At 35.8% G+C, this 20,191-nt stretch overlaps 1 protein-coding gene across 1 annotated transcript in view; it reads right to left on the reverse strand.

The window, feature by feature from the left end:
- NRG4 (neuregulin 4) overlaps positions 1-20,191 on the reverse strand; it is a 202,523-nt gene that overhangs the window by 176,085 nt on the left and 6,247 nt on the right. The window contains exon 2 of the mRNA XM_037833316.1: positions 18,409-18,490. The gene's annotated coding sequence lies outside the window, so the exon portion shown is untranslated. The remainder of the gene's footprint in view (positions 1-18,408; positions 18,491-20,191) is intronic.

Raw genomic sequence — 20,191 nt, forward strand, 5'->3', positions numbered from 1 at the left:
CTTTACACCCAAAGCACAAGCAACAAAAGAGAAAATAGATAAATGGGAACTCCTCAAGCTTAGAAGTTTCTGCACCTCAAAGGAATTTCTCAAAAAGGTAAAGAGGCAGCCAACTCAATGGGAAAAAATTTTTGGAAACCATGTATCTGACAAAAGACTGATATCTTGCATATACAAAGAAATCCTACAACTCAATGACAATAGTACAGACAGCCCAATTATAAAATGGGCAAAAGATATGAAAAGACAGTTCTCTGAAGAGGAAATACAAATGAACAAGAAACACATGAAAAAATGTTCAGCTTCACTAGCTATTAGAGAGATGCAAATTAAGACCACAATGAGATACCATCTAACACCGGTTAGAATGGCTGCCATTAAACAAACAGGAAACTACAAATGCTGGAGGGGATGTGGAGAAATTGGAACTCTTATTCATTGTTGGTGGGACTGTATAATGGTTCAGCCACTCTGGAAGTCAGTCTGGCAGTTCCTTAGAAAACTAGATATAGAGCTACCATTCGATCCAGCGATTGCACTCCTCGGTATATACCCGGAAGATCGGAAAGCAGTGACACGAACAGATATCTGCACGCCAATGTTCATAGCAGCATTATTCACAATTGCCAAGAGATGGAAACAACCCAAATGTCCTTCAACAGATGAGTGGATAAATAAAATGTGGTATATACACACGATGGAATACTACGCGGCAGTAAGAAGGAACGATCTGGTGAAACATATGACAACATGGATGAACCTTGAAGACATAATGCTGAGCGAAATAAGCCAGGCACAAAAAGAGAAATATTATATGCTACCACTAATGTGAACTTTGAAAAATGTAAAACAAATGGTTTATAATGTAGAATGTAGGGGAACTAGCAGTAGAGAGCAATTAAGGAAGGGGGAACAATAATCCAGGAAGAACAGATAAGCTATTTAACGTTCTGGGGATGCCCAGAAATGACTATGGTCTGTTAATTTCTGATGGTTGTAGTAGGAACAAGTTCACTGAAATGTTGCTATATTATGTAACTTTCTTGGGGTAAAGTAGGAACATGTTGGAAGTTAAGCAGTTATCTTAGGTTAGTTGTCTTTTTCTTACTCCCTTGCTATGCTCTCTTTGAAATGCTCTTTTATTGTATGTTTGTTTTCTTTTTAACTTTTTTTTTCATACAGGTGATTTGAAAAAAGAAGGGAAAGTTAAAAAAAAAAAAAAAGAAAAAAAAAAGAAAAAAGACAAACAAGGGGAAAAAAAAAAAAAAAAAAAAGATTTAGTGCCCCCTTGAGGAGCCTGTGGAGAATGCAGGGGTATTCGCCTACCCCACCTCCATGGTTGCTAACATGACCACAGACATAGGGGACTGGTGGTTTGATGGGTTGAGCCCTCTACCATAAGTTTTACCCTTGGGAAGACGGTTGCTGCAAAGGAGAGGCTAGGCCTCCCTGTATTTGTGCCTAAGAGTCTCCTCCTGAATGCCTCTTTGTTGCTCAGATGTGGCCCTCTCTCTCTGGCTAAGCCAACTTGAAAGGTGAAATCACTGCCCTCCCCCCTACGTGGGATCAGACACCCAGGGAAGTGAATCTCCCTGGCAACGTGGAATATGACTCCCAGGGAGGAATGTAGACCTGGCACCGTGGGACGGAGAACATCTTCTTGACCAAAAGGGGGATGTGAAAGGAAATGAAATAAGCTTCAGTGGCAGAGAGATTCCAAAAGGAGCCGAGAGGTCACTCTGGTGGGCACTCTTATGCACACTTTAGACAACCCTTTTTAGGTTCTAAAGAATTGGGGTAGCTGGTGGTGGATACCTGAAACTATCAAACTACAACCCAGAACCCATGAATCTCAAAGACAGTTGTATAAAAATGTAGCTTATGAGGGGTGACAATGGGATTGGGAAAGCCATAAGGACCAAACACCACTTTGTCTAGTTTATGGATGGATGTGTAGAAAGGTAGGGGAGGGAAACAGACAGACAAAGGTACCCAGTGTTCTTTTTTACTTCAATTGCTCTTTTTCACTCTAATTATTATTCTTGTTATTTTTGTGTGTGTGCTAATGAAGGTGTCAGGGATTGATTTAGGTGATGAATGTACAACTATGTAATGGTACTGTAAACAATCGAAAGTACAATTTGTTTTGTATGACTGCGTGGTATGTGAATATATCTCAATAAAATGATGATTTAAAAAAAAAAAAAAAAAAAAAAAACTTATTACAAAGCCAAAGTAATCAAAACAGCATGGGACAGGCCCAAAGATAGATATACAGACCAAAAGAATCAAATTGTGAGTTCAGAAATCAACCCTTATATTTATGGCCAACTGATTTTTGACAAGGTGGCACAGATCACTCAATTGGGAAAGAATAGTGTTTTTAACAAATGGTGCTCCGAAAACTGGATTTCCATTTGTGAAAAAAAAGGAGGAGGACCCCTTATACACCCTATACAAAAAAAAACTCAAAATGGGTCAAAGACCTAAATATAAGAGGTAGATCTATCGAACTCCTAAAAAAAAAGTAGGGAAGCATCTTCAGGACCTTGTGGTAGGCAACGGTTTCCTTAGACTTGATACCCAAAGGACAAGCAACAAAAGAAAAAAATAGATAAATGGGACCTCCTCAAAATTAAAAACTTTTGTGCCTCAAAGAACTTCATCATGAAAGTAAAATGACAGCCTATACAAAGGGAGAAAATATTTGGAAATCACATATCCAATAAAGGTTTAATACACATAATATACAAAGAAATCCTTCTATTTAAAACCAAACAACCCAAATTTTTAAAATGGGCAAAAGATTTGAATAGACATCTCTCCAAAGAAGATATATAAATGGCCAGAGAACACAGTAAAAATGCTCAAAACCATTAACCATCAGGGAAACGCAAATCAAAACCACAATGAGATACCATTTCATACCCATTAGAATGGTTGCTATTAAAGAAATAGAAAATAAGTGTTGGAGAGGATGTAGAGTTAAAGGAACACTCATTCATTGCTGGTGGCAACGTAAGATGGTGCAGCTGCTGTGGAACACAGTTTGGCAGTTCCTCAGGAAGCTAAGTATAGAATCACCATGTGACCTGGCAATTCCACTACTAGATATATACCCAAAATAATTGAAAGCAGAGACTCAAACAGATACTTGCATGCCAATGTTCACAGTGACATTATTCACAATTGCCAAAAGAGGGAAGCAACCCAAGTGCCCATCAATTGGCGAATGAATAAATAAAATGTAGTCTATACATACAATGGTATATTACTCAGCCATAAAAAGGAACGAAGTCCATACATGCAACAACATGGATGAATCTGGAAGACATCAAATGGGGTTAATAAATCCGACACAAGCCAGACACAAAAGGACAAATATTATATATCTTATTGATTTGAAATAATTAGAATAAATAAACTCACATAGTCAGAATTTAGAATATAGGTTACCAGGGGACAGGGTGGGGATAGGGAATGGGAAGTTAAGGTTTACAATGTATAGGGTTCCTATTTGGAGTGATGGAAATGTATTGGTAGTGGATGGTGGTGATGGTAGCACAACATCGTGAATGTAATTAACAGCACTGAAATATACATCCGAATGTGATTTACAGGGGAAATGTTAAGTTGTATATATGGTAATGGAATAAGAATTTTCAACAAAATTCATGGAGTTAATACTACACAAACACTGAACCCTAAGTTAAACCACAGACTAAAGTTAACAGTACAATCATAAAAATGTGCTGTTGTCAAGTGTAATAAATGTTCCGCACCAATGCAAGGGTGGTATATGGGAATCCTGTATTTTATGCATGATTGTTCTGTGAACGTACAACTTCTCTAATAAAGAAAAAAACACCCACAGGAAAAAAATTAGGAAAAAAAGAAAAAGATGAAAAGGATGGATGATGGGTTGTGATGTCAATATCAGGCAAAACAGAGTTTAAGGCAAAAATATATAGGACAATGAGAGCTCATTTTTTATCAATAAAGGGTATAATTTACATTGAAAATATCAAACCACTATATACCAAATAACATTGCATTAAAATATATAAACCAGACTTAGATAGGAAAAGTAATGGGCAAAAATACTTCAGTATTGGAGATTTAACAACACCTCTCAACATATGACAAATCTATAGTTGGCATAAAATGAATGAGGAAATAAAAGATGACAAAAATAACTAAAATAACAAAAGGTAACTTTTGAGTTCCCACAAAGCTAAATGCTTTATAGTTATCTCTGAACTTGACACGAATCCTAAAATTTAATGTTTTTAGGAATTCTTCCCAAAGATTGGAGAGAACTCCCTTCCTCTTGCTGGACCCTAATTAATTAATTGGTTCTTTTTATAAAGTTGAGAGTAAAAATCAAAAATCCAAGGGACAGAACTCAAACGCTTTTGTAAACAAGATTCTTTTATTTCTACTTAGGTTAATGTTATGTTGCGATCAGATATTATCTCCTATAGTTTCTAAGCGTCCCATGGGGAACACAGATGAATCTGGAAGACATCAAATACGATTAATAAACCCGACAGAAGCCAGACACGAAAGGACAAATATTGTATGATCTCACTGATTTGAAATAATTAGAATAAATAAACTAATATAATCAGAATATACAATACAGGTTATCAGTTATCAGTTATTTGAGATACTGAGAGGGAGGCAGCCCCTATTCTCTAAAAGAAATAATACAAGGTAGCAAGACTATTTAATTTCTCCAGATAGAGATTAAGATTGAAGACATCTGCAGAACATTCATTCTTCCATTTCCGTCCCTTTTTATCATTTACATAAGTTAGCTTTGGGGATGAAGTGACCAATGCTCTACAATACTGTGTTCTAAAAATACAGTTCATCAAGATCATCCCTTTCTAGATATAGAATTGTCATACAGCAAATAGACAAGCAGTCTCTTATTCTCCAATCAGATTTCTCCAGTGTCTCCCAGCTATGTATTATCATGCATTTTTACACATGAAAAATTTAAGATTCAAATCAGGGATTGGCAAACTACCCCTACTGGCAAATCTTGCCCTCTACCTCTTTTTATGTGGCTTGCAAGCTAAGAGTGGTTTTTATATTTTTTAATGCTTTGGAAAAAAAAAAGAACAATATTTTGTGATATGGGAAAATTACATGAAATTCAGTGGTAATAAATAGAGTTTTCTTGGGATACAGCCATGCTCATTTACCTATTGAGTAAAGCTATTTTGTATAGCTATTTTTGAACAACTATGTTTTCTTGCTACCTGCAAAAGAAATTAATATTTCTTAAAGAAAAGAAGTATGAGTAAAAAAACTACAAGAAACAAAAAACAGATTGTCATCAGCAGATCAAAACACTTGAGGGTTCTCTGAAAGACGGAAAATAAATGAATGGTATTTACAGAATGTTCCAGTTTGCTAATGCTGCCAGAATGCAAAACACCAGAAATAGACCAGCTTTTATAAAGGGGGTTCATTTGGTTACAAAGTTACAGTCTTAAAGCCATAAAGTGTCCAAGGTAAGTCATCAACAATCAGGTACCTTCACTGGAGGATGGCCAATGGTGTCCGGAAAACCTCTGTTAGCTGGGAAGGCAAGTGGCTGGCGTCTGCTCCAGAATTCTGGTTTCAAAATGGCTTTCTCCCAGGACATTCCTCTCTAGGCTGCAGTTCCTCAAAAATGTCACTCTTAGTTGCTTTTGGGGTGTTTTCCTCTCTTAGCTTCTCTGGATAAGAGTCTGCTTTCAACAGCTGTCCTCAAACTGTCTCTCATCTGCAGCTCCTCTCTCAGCTCCTGAGCATACTTCAAAGTGTCCCTCTTGACTGTAGCAAGCTCACTCCTTCTGTCTGAGCTCATATAGTGCTCCAGTAAACTGATCAAGGCCCACGCTGAATGGGCGGGGCCAAAGCTCCATGGAATTATCCAATGAAAGATCTTGCCCACAGTTGAGTAAGCACATCTCCACGGAAACATCCAATCAAAAATCTCCAACCCAATCAACACCAATATGTTTCCTGCCCACACAAGACTGCATCAAAGATAATGGCATTTTGGGGGACAAAATACATCCAAGCCAGCACACAGAAGAAACAAGTACAACCCAAATACATTCAGAAAAGGACTACAGAAAAAAGATGCAGTTCTGGGGATGCTCCAAGCTTAGAGGCAATGAATAAAATCAGATGGGTGCCCTGTATCAACTGTTAGAGAAAATGATAGGGAAAACGATAGAGAGATTTAATTCAAAACATCTAGGCAGATCAGTCTCTTCACTGAATCTTCCATTTGTGCTGTTAAGCAACAGGCAACTGACAAGTTTGCCCCAGGTTGGAATGCTTGATCATCAATGCATAAAATATCTGGCTGGCAGAGCCCTGGTGGCTGAAGGGGATTGAAGAAGAGGTTATGCAGAAACCTCATCCACAGGCTGACAAGCAGAAAGTTTCAAATTCAGAAATAACACAAAACTAAGAACCAGCAAATATTTAAGGAAAGCCAATACCATGAAAACATAGGTAGTGAATTAGGGCAAAGTAATTCACTCTGGCACTAGTGTAAAAAGGCAAAGGAGAGAAAATCATGACCGACAAGTTAAGAGAAAGGAAGGACAGATCCACAAGATCCAACAGGAGTCTAAAAGAATTCCAAACAGGAAGAGAGACTAGATGAGGAGGAAATGAATCATTATTATTTTTTCCCTTCTGTTATTCAAATATAAATAACTGATGTATAATTTTTTAAAAAGAAAAATGAAATAGTCAAACTCCTATCAGACAGCTCTCAAATACAGAGACAAGGGGGAATATGAAAGCATTCCAGTATTGGTTAGGCAGGATCTAGATTTTCTAGCACTGACTGAATCTAAAAATACATTTAAATATATGGTAAAACTGTAAGAGAAGCAATTAGAAGATTAGAAATGAAGATGCAAAAGTTTCCAAATGACTAGAAGTTAAAAAATAAAAAGAGAGAAAACAAAGAAAAATTGCTCAATCTAGAAAGAACCATAAAGGGCAAAAAGAAAGAAGAAATCATAGTAAACTTTAAAAGCATAAAATAAGTTGGTAATAACTCCACAAAATCAACAATCACAATCAATATAAATGCATAAATTCAAAGATTAATAGACAGACACTCTTAAATTGAGTAAAATAACAGAACAAAACACCCTTCTAGCTTTTTTCAAGAGACATACCTAGACAAACTGGAGATGTTAAAAATAATAAAAGAATAGAAAAAGATACTGTGGCCAAATGCTAAAGCACATATGGCAATAATAATATCATAAAATAGATTTCAAGGCAAAAATCATTAAATGGGATAAAGAGGAATGGTTCATAATTATAAAAGGCATAATCCACTAAGAAAAAAATAATAGTTATAGATCTTTATAATTCTAACAATACTGATTTGAAATCAGTATATAAAATAAAAATGGATAGAAAAGAAATACAAGAAGAAATGGGTAAATCCATAAATCACACTTTAAAATTTTAACATACTTTTCTGAAATTACCAGTTGAGGTACAATCCCAAAAAGTAATAACATACTTAACAAACTGGATTCAATAAAAATAGAACTTTGTATCCAAATAGGGAATATATACATTTTCAAACCACACAGGAAATCACAAAATAAAATATAAACGAGACTCCAGCTTTATAGATCACTTCACTCTTATGACTAGTCAAGTTGTGGTGAAACCAGTTTTTTTTCCATTTTGTCACCATGTACCCTCTGGACAATTTTGTAGTAGGAAGATATAATTCAAGCTACAACTACACATTTTGTCTTCAACTATTTCATTTAACTAACCAAAAAGTCCTCATGAAAGACCAATCTGAGCAAGAGAAGGCTTTGCACATTAAAAAAAAAGTTAACTTTATAAGAAGTTCCTGTATTTTTATAGAATGATAGACAAATGTTTACTCCTTATTTTAAAAAAAAAAAAACCTCTGATATTTTTACTGAATGGTGGAACCTTAGCTTCTAATCACCCAAGACTTTACTCTCACTACAAATTGGATAAAAGAAAACAAAATCAGTACTTTAGAAATATGACTATACAAGCCTTCCATATGAAAATATTCTGTCTAATTGGTAGAGAAGAATGGAGACGAGGTGCATCACATTTCTAAAAATAGAAAACAAATGGAAATCATTTTTCCACAATGCAATTTTCTGTGAAAGAGAACATGTATAACTACATCTTCTAAATGCTATGCAATGAGAAATAAGAGGATTTATTAAATACATAAAATGATAGATATCCCATTGTACCATTAATAGTAGTAATATCTTTGAACTTGGAAACTCAAACTCATTTCAACTTACAATAGGATTTCAGTGCAGGTTCAGAATGATGGAGTAGGAAGTTTTATAAATTGCTCCCTCCACTACAAAAAGAAGGAGCTGAGAAAAGAGACTGAAATTAACAAGGTGGTGACCCTGGAATGAGAATTGGCATTTAGAACAACTACATGAGTGCCAGAGGAAGCGAGAAGCTGCTGAGAGTTCAGCTTTTCTAAAACTAGCATTACCCTGATACCAAAGCCTGATAAAGACATCACAAAAAAAGAAAAGTACAGAACAACTTCCTCTAAGTATATAGAGGCAAAAATCCTCAACAAAATACTAGCAAACTGAATCCAACAGCACATTACAAAGATTATACACCATGACCAAGTTGGATCAAACCCAGGAATGCAAGGGTGGCTCAACATATGAAAATTAATCAATGTAATATACTACACAAATATAATGAAGGGGAAAAATGTGATTATCTCAATACATGCAGAAAAGGCATTCTACAAAACAAAACCTAGCACCCGTTCTTGATAAAAACACTCATAAAAGTAGGAATAGAAGGGAACTTTCTTAACATGATAAATACCTTTTATGAAAAACCCATAGCTAACATCATACTCAATAATAAAAGACTTAAGTTTTCCCCCTAAGATCAGGAATGAGACAAGGATGCCTGCTCTTACCATCGCTACAAGTTCTTGCCAGAGCAATCAGGCAAGAAAAAGACATAAAAGGTATTTAAATTGGAAAATAAAATATAAAACTATCTGTATTTGTAGACAACATGATTTTATATAGAGAACCCAAAGGAATCATCCACAAGAATACTATCAGAGCTAATAAATGAATTCAGCAAAGTGGCAGGGTACAAGATCAACATACAAAAAACAATTAGGTTCCTATACATTAGCAATGGACAATCCACAGAGGAAATTAAAAATACTATTTCATTTACAATAGCATCAAAAAGAATAAACTACCTAGGAATAAATTTAACCAAGGATACAAAAGACTTGTTTACCGAAAACTACACAACACTGCTGAAAGAAATTAAAGAAGACCTACATAAATGGCAATGTCTTCATGTTCTTTAATCCATGTTCATGGATTGAAGAGTTAACATTGTTGATATGTCAATATTACCCAAAGCAATGTACAAATTCAATATAATCCCTATTAAAACTCCAGCAGCTCTTTTTACAGAAATGGAAAAAGTGATCATCAAATTTATATGGAACTACAAGCGGCCCCACATAGCCAAAACAATCTTGAAAAATAACAGAATTGGAAGACTCACACTTCTCGATTTCAGATTGTATTACAAAGTGACAGTAATCAAAATAATGTGGCACAGGCACAAAGACATATAGATCAGTGGAACAGAATTTCAAGTCCAGAAATAGACACACATCGATGGCCAATTGTTTTTTGGCAAGAGTGCTAAGTACATGCAGTAGGGAAAGAATAATTTCTCCAATAAAAGGTGTTGGGAAGCTGGATATCCACAAGCAGAAGAATGAAGTTTAGACCCCTACCTCATACTGCATTAAAAAAAAACAAAAACAAAAACAAAAAAACATCACAAAATTGATAAAGGATCTAAATATAAGAGTTAAAAACTAAAACTCTTAGAAGGTAAGATAGGAGCAAATCTTTATGACCTGAGATTCAACAATGGATTCTTAAGATGACACCAAAAGTGTGAGCAACAAAAGAAACAATACATAAATCTGATTTCGTCAAAATTTAAAACTTTTGCTCATTGAAGGAAATTATCTAGAAGGTAAAAATACAACTGACAGAATGGGCAAAAATAGTGTCAAACCATATTTTGGTTAAGGGTTTAGTATCCAGAATATATAAAAACCTCCTACAATCCAACAACAAAAAGACAACCCAATTAAAAAATGGGAAAGAGATTTGAAAGACATTTCTCTGAAGAAGATAAACAAATGGCCAATAAGCACATGAAAAGGCGCTCAACATCAGGAGCCATTATAGAAATGCAAATCAAATCTCAATGAGATAACACCTCACACTCACCAGAATGACTGTTATTTAGAAAACAGAAAAAATGTCTCTCGAGCATGCAGACAAATAGGAACTCTTGTACACTGTTGGTAGGAATATAAAATGGTGCAGCCATTTTATATGGTGGAAAACAGATGGAATTTCCTCAAAAAGTTAAATACTATTTGGATCACATCTTGTCAATATGTGAATAAGTAACACAGAATTACCATAGGGACTCGACAATCCCACTTCAACTCAAAAGAATTAAAACCAGGGACTCAAAAAGATACTTGTACACAAATGTTCATAGCAGTGTTATTTACAATAGCCAGCACATGGAATCAACCCAAGGGTCCGTCAACAGATGAAAATGGATAAACAAAATATGGTATATACATATTTTCAGTCATAAAAAGGATTGAAGGTCTGATACATGCTACAACATGGATGAACCTTGAAAACATTACGCTAAGTGAAATAAACCAGATGCAAGGGGACAAATATTGCATGATCTCATTTATACGAAATTCCTGGAATAAGAAAAGTCATAGAGAAAGAGAGTAAATTACAGGTTACCCAGCAATGCTGCCTCCCATATTGATAGAAAATGGGCACCTGTACATAGTCAATTTAAGAAAAGCCAGAAAGCAGAATAACCATAGAAAGTAGAAAACAGACTCAACAAGCAGAAAAGACTTTACATTATAGGCATAAAAGTTACCCCCTAATAACAATACATTCTTAAAAATAAGAGTATATTTAAATATAGAAAAACTCAAGCTTTAAACCTTGTTTCAACCCTCTTCTCTAGAATGATCAAATCTCAGTAGAAACAGACCAAAAAGATTTTTCAGTCAATTGGTTAACTCAATTAAGTGGAAGACACAGTTAAGTAGGAGATAACCTTTAAGAATACAGTTAAGTGGCACAAACATTTAAGAATCTCCCACTTAGATGTTAGCTTTGCTAGTCTTATAGTATTAGTAGCTCTTTGTCAGGCTTGACTCAGGATGCATCAGGTAAGGAAAGCAGATTATCATTACATATGAAGCCAGCAAGAAAATTACAGCAGACCAATATATCTCACCACCTAAATAACTTCATATGTATTTAGATTCTATGAATAATAATAGAATCTCCAGTGTCAGACCCCTTCAGATTACTTTTGAATGTTTTGAGTTTTAGAATTTAATTTTTTTTTTTGAAAGTTCAGATTAAGATACTTTTACTTTTACTTTTTCTAGGAAGTAAAAAATACTATTTGGATCACATCTTGTCAAGATGTCAATAAGTAACAAAAATAAAATAAAATGCTAACTTTTCTTGTAGGCCAAATATAATTTTTCTATAAAATACATCCAAATAAATATGTCTATTCTCCTTAGCTGCATATTTTCCTTTTGTTGGTATTCAAAACTTTCCCTAAAATATAAAAAGCTGCACACATGGCTATTACCACTAATTAGTTTTAAAGGCAAAAATGGAGAAGCAAAATCTTGAACCTCATATGCTTGAGTCAACAATATGGAATAAAAATTTTTCCTTAAATGATAAACAAAACATAAAAGGACAACTGGGAGAAAAAGCACATATTCTGATATAAAGCAATTAGAGTAAAACATCACTTCAAAAATAAAAACTTACTAGCAGTCGATGATATAAAACTAAAAGGTTAGTCTATATAAAAGCCAAGACTGTGCATATTCAACCTATTCTACTCGACCTCAGCAATTTCTTTCTGAAGACTTTAGTTGGAACAATTTTTAGCATTTCTTACTGTATAACTGAGCATGGCAGCAAATTTCAAAAGGTGTTCCCTAATTATACTAAAAGTACAATGCTGAGCTATTCTGACATTCTATTCCAAAAAAATTTAAAAAAAGTAAACTGGACCTCATATTGAGTATCAATTGTAACACTTCAATTATACACTTTTACATGTGAATCAGTCTGTTGTAAAAAGTTTTAAAACCTTTTCCTCATGTCATATCACCATTGTTTACTAATAAAACACCATGGCTTTAGAAAAAACCATCCCTGACATTGTAGCACATATAATGTTATCAGTTTAGAATGCTTTGGGTTGTAGGTAACAGAAAACCCAGTTCACAACAGCATAAACAGGGTTCATTTCTCTCAGAAGACAAGTAGTCTTGAGGTGAGTGAACGTTAAGGTTGGTTTACTAATCAGCGATGCCATCAATATTTTCAATATTTTTCCTCTACCATCCCTAGTGTATTAACTTCTTGTACTCATATTTATTGCCTATTGGTTCCAAGATGGTCACTGTAGCTCCAGGAATCACATCTAAGGCCAAGTCTGATCTTTTTATCAGAAAAAGGGAAAACATTCCACAAAGCTCCCCAGCAAGCTCTTGAGCTAGAATTGTAGCAGTAAGAAAAGCTGGAAAATCAAATATTTAGCTTTTTTAATTTTTATGGTAGGTGTAAAGAATATTGGATTGCCACAGTCTACCCAATATGCACACGCACACTTCCTCTTATACAAATAACCTCTCTTCAGGGAAGACAATCCCAGTATCTCATCCAATGTCTGCATCCAGCTTGAAGCAAAATATCTAGGTGATATAATGGGGAAAACAAAAGAATAGGGTAACCTGAATAAAAATTCCCATTCAGAAAATGGGAAAATAAAAAGCCCACAATGGTCAACAGTCCACAATACATATCTTGCTGGACAGAAATCACAAAGATTCCCTGGCAGGTGATAAAATGAATTCCTTGGTTAGTCAATCTGGCAGCAACTCCCTTATGTCCCAGGAGGATCTGCTTCATGCCATATCTAAGGTAGGTTTCAAAGTGGATGTCCTTCCCTGGAACTGTATGGCTTTGTAGCTGACTTCATATAAGTTTGATTTAAAGAGGAGGGGATGAGAATTGCTTTAAGGGTAAAAACAATAATTGCCAACTTTGTAATATCATTCCCTCCAAAACATATCAAGCTTCTAATCTTTTTGTTTCAGATCAATTCCATGTATGAGTAACCACAACCAAAAAAACATTTCTAGAAATATTTTTTAGACTTGGAGAGTCTCATCTCTCAACTGCTGACTTCCAAGCTCTTATGATAGATTTGAGGCAATTCTGACAATAGCTTTAGGTGGGGAGGTACTATCTTTAGTCCCGGTGACATTCCAAATTATGGGGCTCTTTGTTGATTCAAAGACAAAGACAAAGCTGTATGTTTTCCCTTGTCTGCTTTCATGCTGGGGAGCACTAATTTGAATTTACCCTGCTCCTACAGGATCACACTAAAAGCCACAAGAAGTAGCCAACACATGGCAATATTCCACATTTTTCCTATCATTTCTCCCAACACTGCAGCCACGATTCTCACATAGTCAGCCTTCCATGGAACAGCAGGCAATGGTTTAATCGAATGCTTCGCTATCATATAATACGGTTTACAACTTTCCTCTATTTTTCCTCACATGACAGTAAGTCTGGAAGTACCCAAAGTTGGAAGAGCTATTCAACAATGTCCCAGACTCTTTCAGTCCTTTTCCATGGTCCTCAGCTTGTTTTTTTCAATCTCATATATAATATCTCATATTTGCAGGATGACTGCTAACAGCTCCAGACTCCATGTTTGCATTGAAGGCACAAAGAAAGGGGAAAGAGGAATGAATCAGCCATCCATGTCCTCTTTATCAGGAAAGCAAAAGACTTCCCCAAATTAGCAGACTTTCCTTTACAATCATTGGCAAAGGGGAATGAGATTATCATGGTGGCTTCAGTCGTGGCTTTTTGCTTGAAGCTGGGCACACTGCTTCCAACAAAATGAAATAAGCTGTTCTAGTTTGCTAATGCTGCGGAATGCAAAACACCAGAGATGGATTGGCTTTTATAAAAAGGGGGTTTATTTGGCTACACAGTTACAGTCTTAAGGCCATAAAGTATCCAAGGTAACACATCAGCAATCGGGTACCTTCACTGGAGGATGGCCAATGGCGTCCGGAAAACCTCTGTTAGCTGGGAAGGCACGTGGCTGGCGTCTGCTCCAAAGTTCTGGTTTCAAAATGGCTTTCTCCCAGGACGTTCCTCTCTAGCAAGCTTGCTCCTCTTCAAAATGTCACTCACAGCTGCACTGAGTTCCTTCTCTTTGAGTCAGCTCATTTATATGGCTCCACTGATCAAGTCCCACCCTGAATGGGTGGGGCCATGCCTCCATGGGAATATCTCATCAGAGTCATCACCCACAGCTGGGTGGGGCAAATTCCAAGCAAATCTAATCAGCACCAAAATGTCTGCCCCACAAGACTATATCAAAGATAATGGCGTTTGGGGGACACAATACATTCAAACTGACATATAAGCTATGGGGAATGGGTGGTAGAGAAGCTACACATAGATATTTAGAGTTTTACAAGAATGATTGAAAAAGAGAAACCAATCTCTGTTTGGTGAAATTTCAGGCAACATAAAGTGAAGTACAGAAAAAAACAAATGCAAAAACAAAAAAAAATCCCCACATGCTTCAGGCAGGTTATAGAGAAATATTTTGGGTAAAGAGATCCCCACTCAGGCAAACCCATCCTACTTTCGTGTCTATCCCTGAAATTAGGGGCCTTTAGCAATTCTGCTCTTCACAGACTCCCCTTCCTTCAATTCTGAACCCACAGATTCTCTAAAATACCCATGTTTATGAACAATTGTTTCTATGGCAGCAGAGCCCCTGCTGGTGGGGCACAGGGTTGGAGACTACTTATAAGTGAAAGACTGATAGTACATGCCAATAGCAGCTATTATTGATGAAATCCTTAGGGAACTTCCGAAAAAGATAAATATTGTTTAAAAAAACAAAAATGAGAAATATCCGAGGTGCTTATTGTTCACCAAGAAACCTCTTGATTATAATTTGGTTTTCTATCTAGGCCCACCACCTGGAAAAAAATACCCTGATCCTTCTGTTACAACTGGTTTCTGTAACAGTTTTATCTCATTGTAAATGAACACATTTGCATCTGATTTTACACAATAGGCTCATGAGGTTGTTGATCCTTTCGGGGACACTGACTGACCAGATCAAGTCTCTAAGACTGCAAGACTAAAAGATCAGACCTCAGGAAATTCACTAAGGTTATATCACCCAATGTGGTCTTTTGTACTGGCATGAATCTCTTTATTTAAAATGTTTATAGGAGCAATAAATCAATTTTCATTCCAGGTAGCTGCCATTTTCTTTGATATAAATTGTGCCTATAAATATACTCACCACCAACCAGTCAAACTGTAATCGTTTCCAAGCAGTGTAGGAGTTAAGAGCACGGACTTGGGAGCCAGATCCCAGTTCCAATGTAGAAAGTTCTACCCCATGAATGGTGCTCAACACTGGGCAAAAATCTTTGTGCCCACTTTCCTCATCTATACATGGGGGCTGGGAAGAGGGGGGATAGAATAATAGTACCCACTTCAAAGGGTTGTCCGAATATAAAATAAATTTATACATGTAAAGTACCAGGAACATAAGAAGCACTCAACAAGTGATAGCTATCATCATTACTCTTAATGCAAAATCTAAATAGAATATGGTTGCATTTTATGCAAATGTAAGTGGTTTGATTACAAAGATTCACTTCACATGCAAAATATGAAATAATGCAAATTTATCCAAATTAATACTTCATCAAGAATCACAGTTTCAAAGTTGGCTGGTGAGTGATTTATAAACTCTTTTAAGCTACTGCCACATGGCAATAGCAAACTTTCCATTCTTTACTGCCAAGAAAAGTCTTGAATTATGCATATCTCCTACAAAACGCTACAGCTCTGCACTGAGATGTAAAAGGGAGAGAGATAATAAAGCTTCCCAATCCCACTCTTCCTCGGTGTTGTCCCTTGCACTCTGGCTCTCCTGCAATTTTCCTATGTCTGGGACTTAGAAACCCAGTCTATAATCAATACTTAGGTAGGATAAGTCTCTGAACATTGTCCCAGAAAAATGCTTCTTGAAATAAGGGATCAGGCAGCACATGTGTGCCCCTCTCAGGGCTGGAGTAATTACCATTCCCTCCCATTTTCCTCATACACATAAGTGGTCATCCTTAGTATTTCCTTGCTCACAAAGAAATATCTTAATGGCTCTGATTTTCCTCTAACAGGTGTCTACTTTCCCCTTCCACCCAAATGATTCCTTCATTTCTATTTGCTCACCTCCATTAAACAACAAGCCTCGTTTTCCGTTTGCCTCTGACCCTCATGTTTTCACACTCAAACCCTCATAACCACACTCAATATACACCCAATTCCTCAACTTCCCAGACACTCTTCTTCCTTCTACACACAACCCTCCACCCTCACCCCACCTCACCCCCATCACTACCAACCATGTTTCTTTAAGGACAAACTCTTTTTATCCTAAATTTATTTTTCACTACTCTGCAGTTCATGCACATAAAGTGTAGTTCCTTAGATCACGAATTATTTCCTGGTGCCGATATAACTGCTTAGTCCTTCCTCTCTCCTACGTTTTGTGACTCAATAGAAAGAAGTAAGGAAGTGCCTTTTCTTTGCTCCCAAATGCCATTTTCAGACTATCACATTGTGGCCCACTTCTCCTTGTTTGAAATCTCCACCTCATGTCACAATCATACTTCAACACATTGCCCTTCAAATTTGTCCCCTCCATCCTCTCTAGTCTTGGTAGAGTCCACAATTTAATTTCTGTTGATGTTAACAGATTATTTATTTGGAGAGTATTACATGAACCAGAAAAATTAAACATATTAATGATGGTCACATGGTCAAGGAGGAAATAAGTTGAATAAAATACGTGGCTACTCCTGTGCTCATAAAACAGCCTCATAATTTTCCACACTGCCCTCAAAGTTCTGTAATTTTAGATATCCTCTCATTAGAAATATATCATGTTAGCTACTGCCTTAGACATAAATCACCATGTTTTTTAAAATAAATCATAGCACAAGGTTAGAAGGCCCTTAAGGAATTTCCTAGTGGTTTTCTAGTGGGTTTACAAGTTTTTCTTGGCAGACGATCAGGCTATTGTGAAGACCTAGAAAAGAAGATTCTGTCACTTTCCAAGGTAAATCAGTCCAGGCTTAAAAAAATCTTGGTTTCAAATTATTTCATTCTTCTAATCTAAATCTTTCCTGCTGCCTTTTCCCTGTGGAGATGGGAAAAAGACAGGCACCATCCTTAGTCTAACAGCGTCTCCTCTATTTGAGAAGTATTACTGTCACACCCTGGCCGGCAGTTTTCTAAGCTAAACAACGTGAGGTTTTCTCTAGACTCCTGTTCTCCAAAAAATTTCTTACCCTTCTTTAATTCTATTCAGATTATAAGTCACAAAGACTGGACTTAGATTTACCCAGTTTAGAGCTCTTTGTTTGTAGTATGTTTTTATAGGTGGTTAACACATAATCTTTGATGGTTAGGTTCATGTCAACTTGGCCAGGTGATGGTGTCCAGGTGTCTGGTCAAGCAAGCGCTGGCCTGACCATTATTGCAAGCACATTTGTGGCCAGTTAATAAGCCAGAAGGCTGGTTTATTAAATCATCAATCAATTGACTGCATCTGTGGCTGATTATATCAATGAAGGGCATGTCTTCCACAATAAGAGAATTCAATCAGCTGGATTTAATCTAATCAGTTGAAGACTTTTAAGGGAGAAGAATGAGAACTTTCATTTCTTCTTCAGCCAGCCAGCTTCTCCTGGGGAGTTCATTGAACACCTTCATCAGAGTTGCCAGCTTGCTGCCTGCCCTATAGAATCTGGACTCATGCATCCCCAGAGATGTGTGAGACACTTTTGTAAAATCTCATATTTACCGATATTTCCTGTTGGTTCTGTTTCCCTAGAGAACCCTAACTAGTACATAATTGAACATGGTTCTGTAGATACAGACTTCTCAAACATTAGAATTGAGACCCAGTTTCTGTAAATTAAAATTACAGAACTTTCCATATTGCAGAGAACACTCAGTAAAAACTCTTAGTTAAATTAAATTGTAGACTTATAGTTATCAAATTAGCACTATACATATGCCCCCCCTCCCAAATTTTAAAAAAGAATAAATGAATGAACAAATAATTACTTACTCGATCTGTCTTTGGATGAGATTTTTTCTTCTAGATTGCAGAATAAAAAGGACACTCTTTTTGCTTTGCCTCTACTCTTCTGCTTTAATAGGAATTGTGGCCATCATAAAATAAAAATAAAAATGGAAAATATTTTATATAGCAGTTTTAGTAATGCAGGAAGAGAAGAAAAGTAGCATCTGTTTACAAATTTCACATGAGCTTTTGCTTTTATTCAGTAATATCTTAGAGGACTTCTTAATAAGGGGAAGCAGCTTCACTTTAACACGTCTAATTCTTCTTCCCCCTCCTTTTACTTAAAGCCCAAGAGAACTATTTATTATTATTATCTTTCAAACACAGATTGGATTAAGAGTTGGATTAAGAGGGAAACAATTTTATCAAAAGATTATTTGTCAAGAAACAAAAGCTCTTTCTCATCATACAAACAGGGACTTTTCAGGGAGGGCAAGGAATTATATATTTCTTTTATTATGAAAGCTACTTTTTGTATAATGTTTCCCCCAAGAAAACATTTTATTTGCATTATCATGAAGGGTTAATTGGGACTGTCATTTCAATAAGGTGGTAACCTTCATGGGAAAAAAGAAAGAAAAAGTGGAATATAATATGATCTATATTCCACTTTAAAAGTTCATTCTTTCAAAGAACTTCATATAGCACTAAGACAAAAGGAAATCAAGGCAATGGCTCAGAACAGCTTAATAATATAAAAGTGGCATATATAGAATAATGTTATAGATTTTTGTATCAAGCCAATTACTGGAATGTCACAATCAATTCCTTAGAAGTTTATGGTCTTTCTGTAGTCACATAATAATGAACATGAAAGATTTATGAAGAATGTCATTTTGTAACTACAAAACATAAAAAATTGATCTACCTTCAAATTAGATCATGCTGGTTCTTTATTTTCTGGTTCATTTTTAGTCTGTTTGATAAGTGAAAAGTCAAATTTTATTTTTTACATAAAAATAATCACAGAATCATAAAAATTTAGAACTAGAAAGAAATTCAGAGAACTTCTAGATGGAGTAAGTTCAATCCTCTCTAAATCCAAGACACTCATTTAATTGCCTTGCTCAATATTACAGAATGAGTTAGAGGTGGAACTCTAGAATCCACAATGCTTTTCTTACTACATAGTGATTCCTCAAACTTATTGAGTCACAACTTTGAATATTTATGTGAGGTCACAGAGCATCAGGGTTGAACCTGAGGTCTCTGAATCAGGCTGCCCAGATTCGAATCTTAGTGCCCCCACTTACTAGCTGTGTGATCTTGAGCTAGTTACTTAACTCCTCTGTGCCTCCGTTTCCTCATCTGCAAAACTGGTTTGGTAATAACTACACTTTCATGATAGGGTTATTTTGAAAAAAATCAATACATATAAAACACATGGAGCAGTGTCTGATACATCATAAGCATTCAATAAATGTCAGCAATTATTAGGATTCCATCAATAAGCACCTGGACATGTACTTGCTAGGTTTTTAAACAGCTTAATTATATTAGAAGATTGAATCATTTTTGTGTTTTTTTCAAATATATATACTCTCTGATGTTCCATTTTGGCATATAAATTATGTAGCCAAAGGAATGATTTCCTCATAAAGTACATACAAAATCCCAAGGATTAAATACTTGATAAAACAACTAATTTGAATACCATTTACTTTGCGATTATTTGGGCCCAGTGGTGTACCTAAGATATTCGACAACCAGGAGTAATTTTTTAACATCCCCTCTATGTGATAAAATTATTTCAACAGTAATCATGAAA

This window comes from Choloepus didactylus, chromosome 4, assembly GCF_015220235.1.
Source record: "Choloepus didactylus isolate mChoDid1 chromosome 4, mChoDid1.pri, whole genome shotgun sequence".
Taxonomy (NCBI): domain Eukaryota; kingdom Metazoa; phylum Chordata; class Mammalia; order Pilosa; family Megalonychidae; genus Choloepus; species Choloepus didactylus.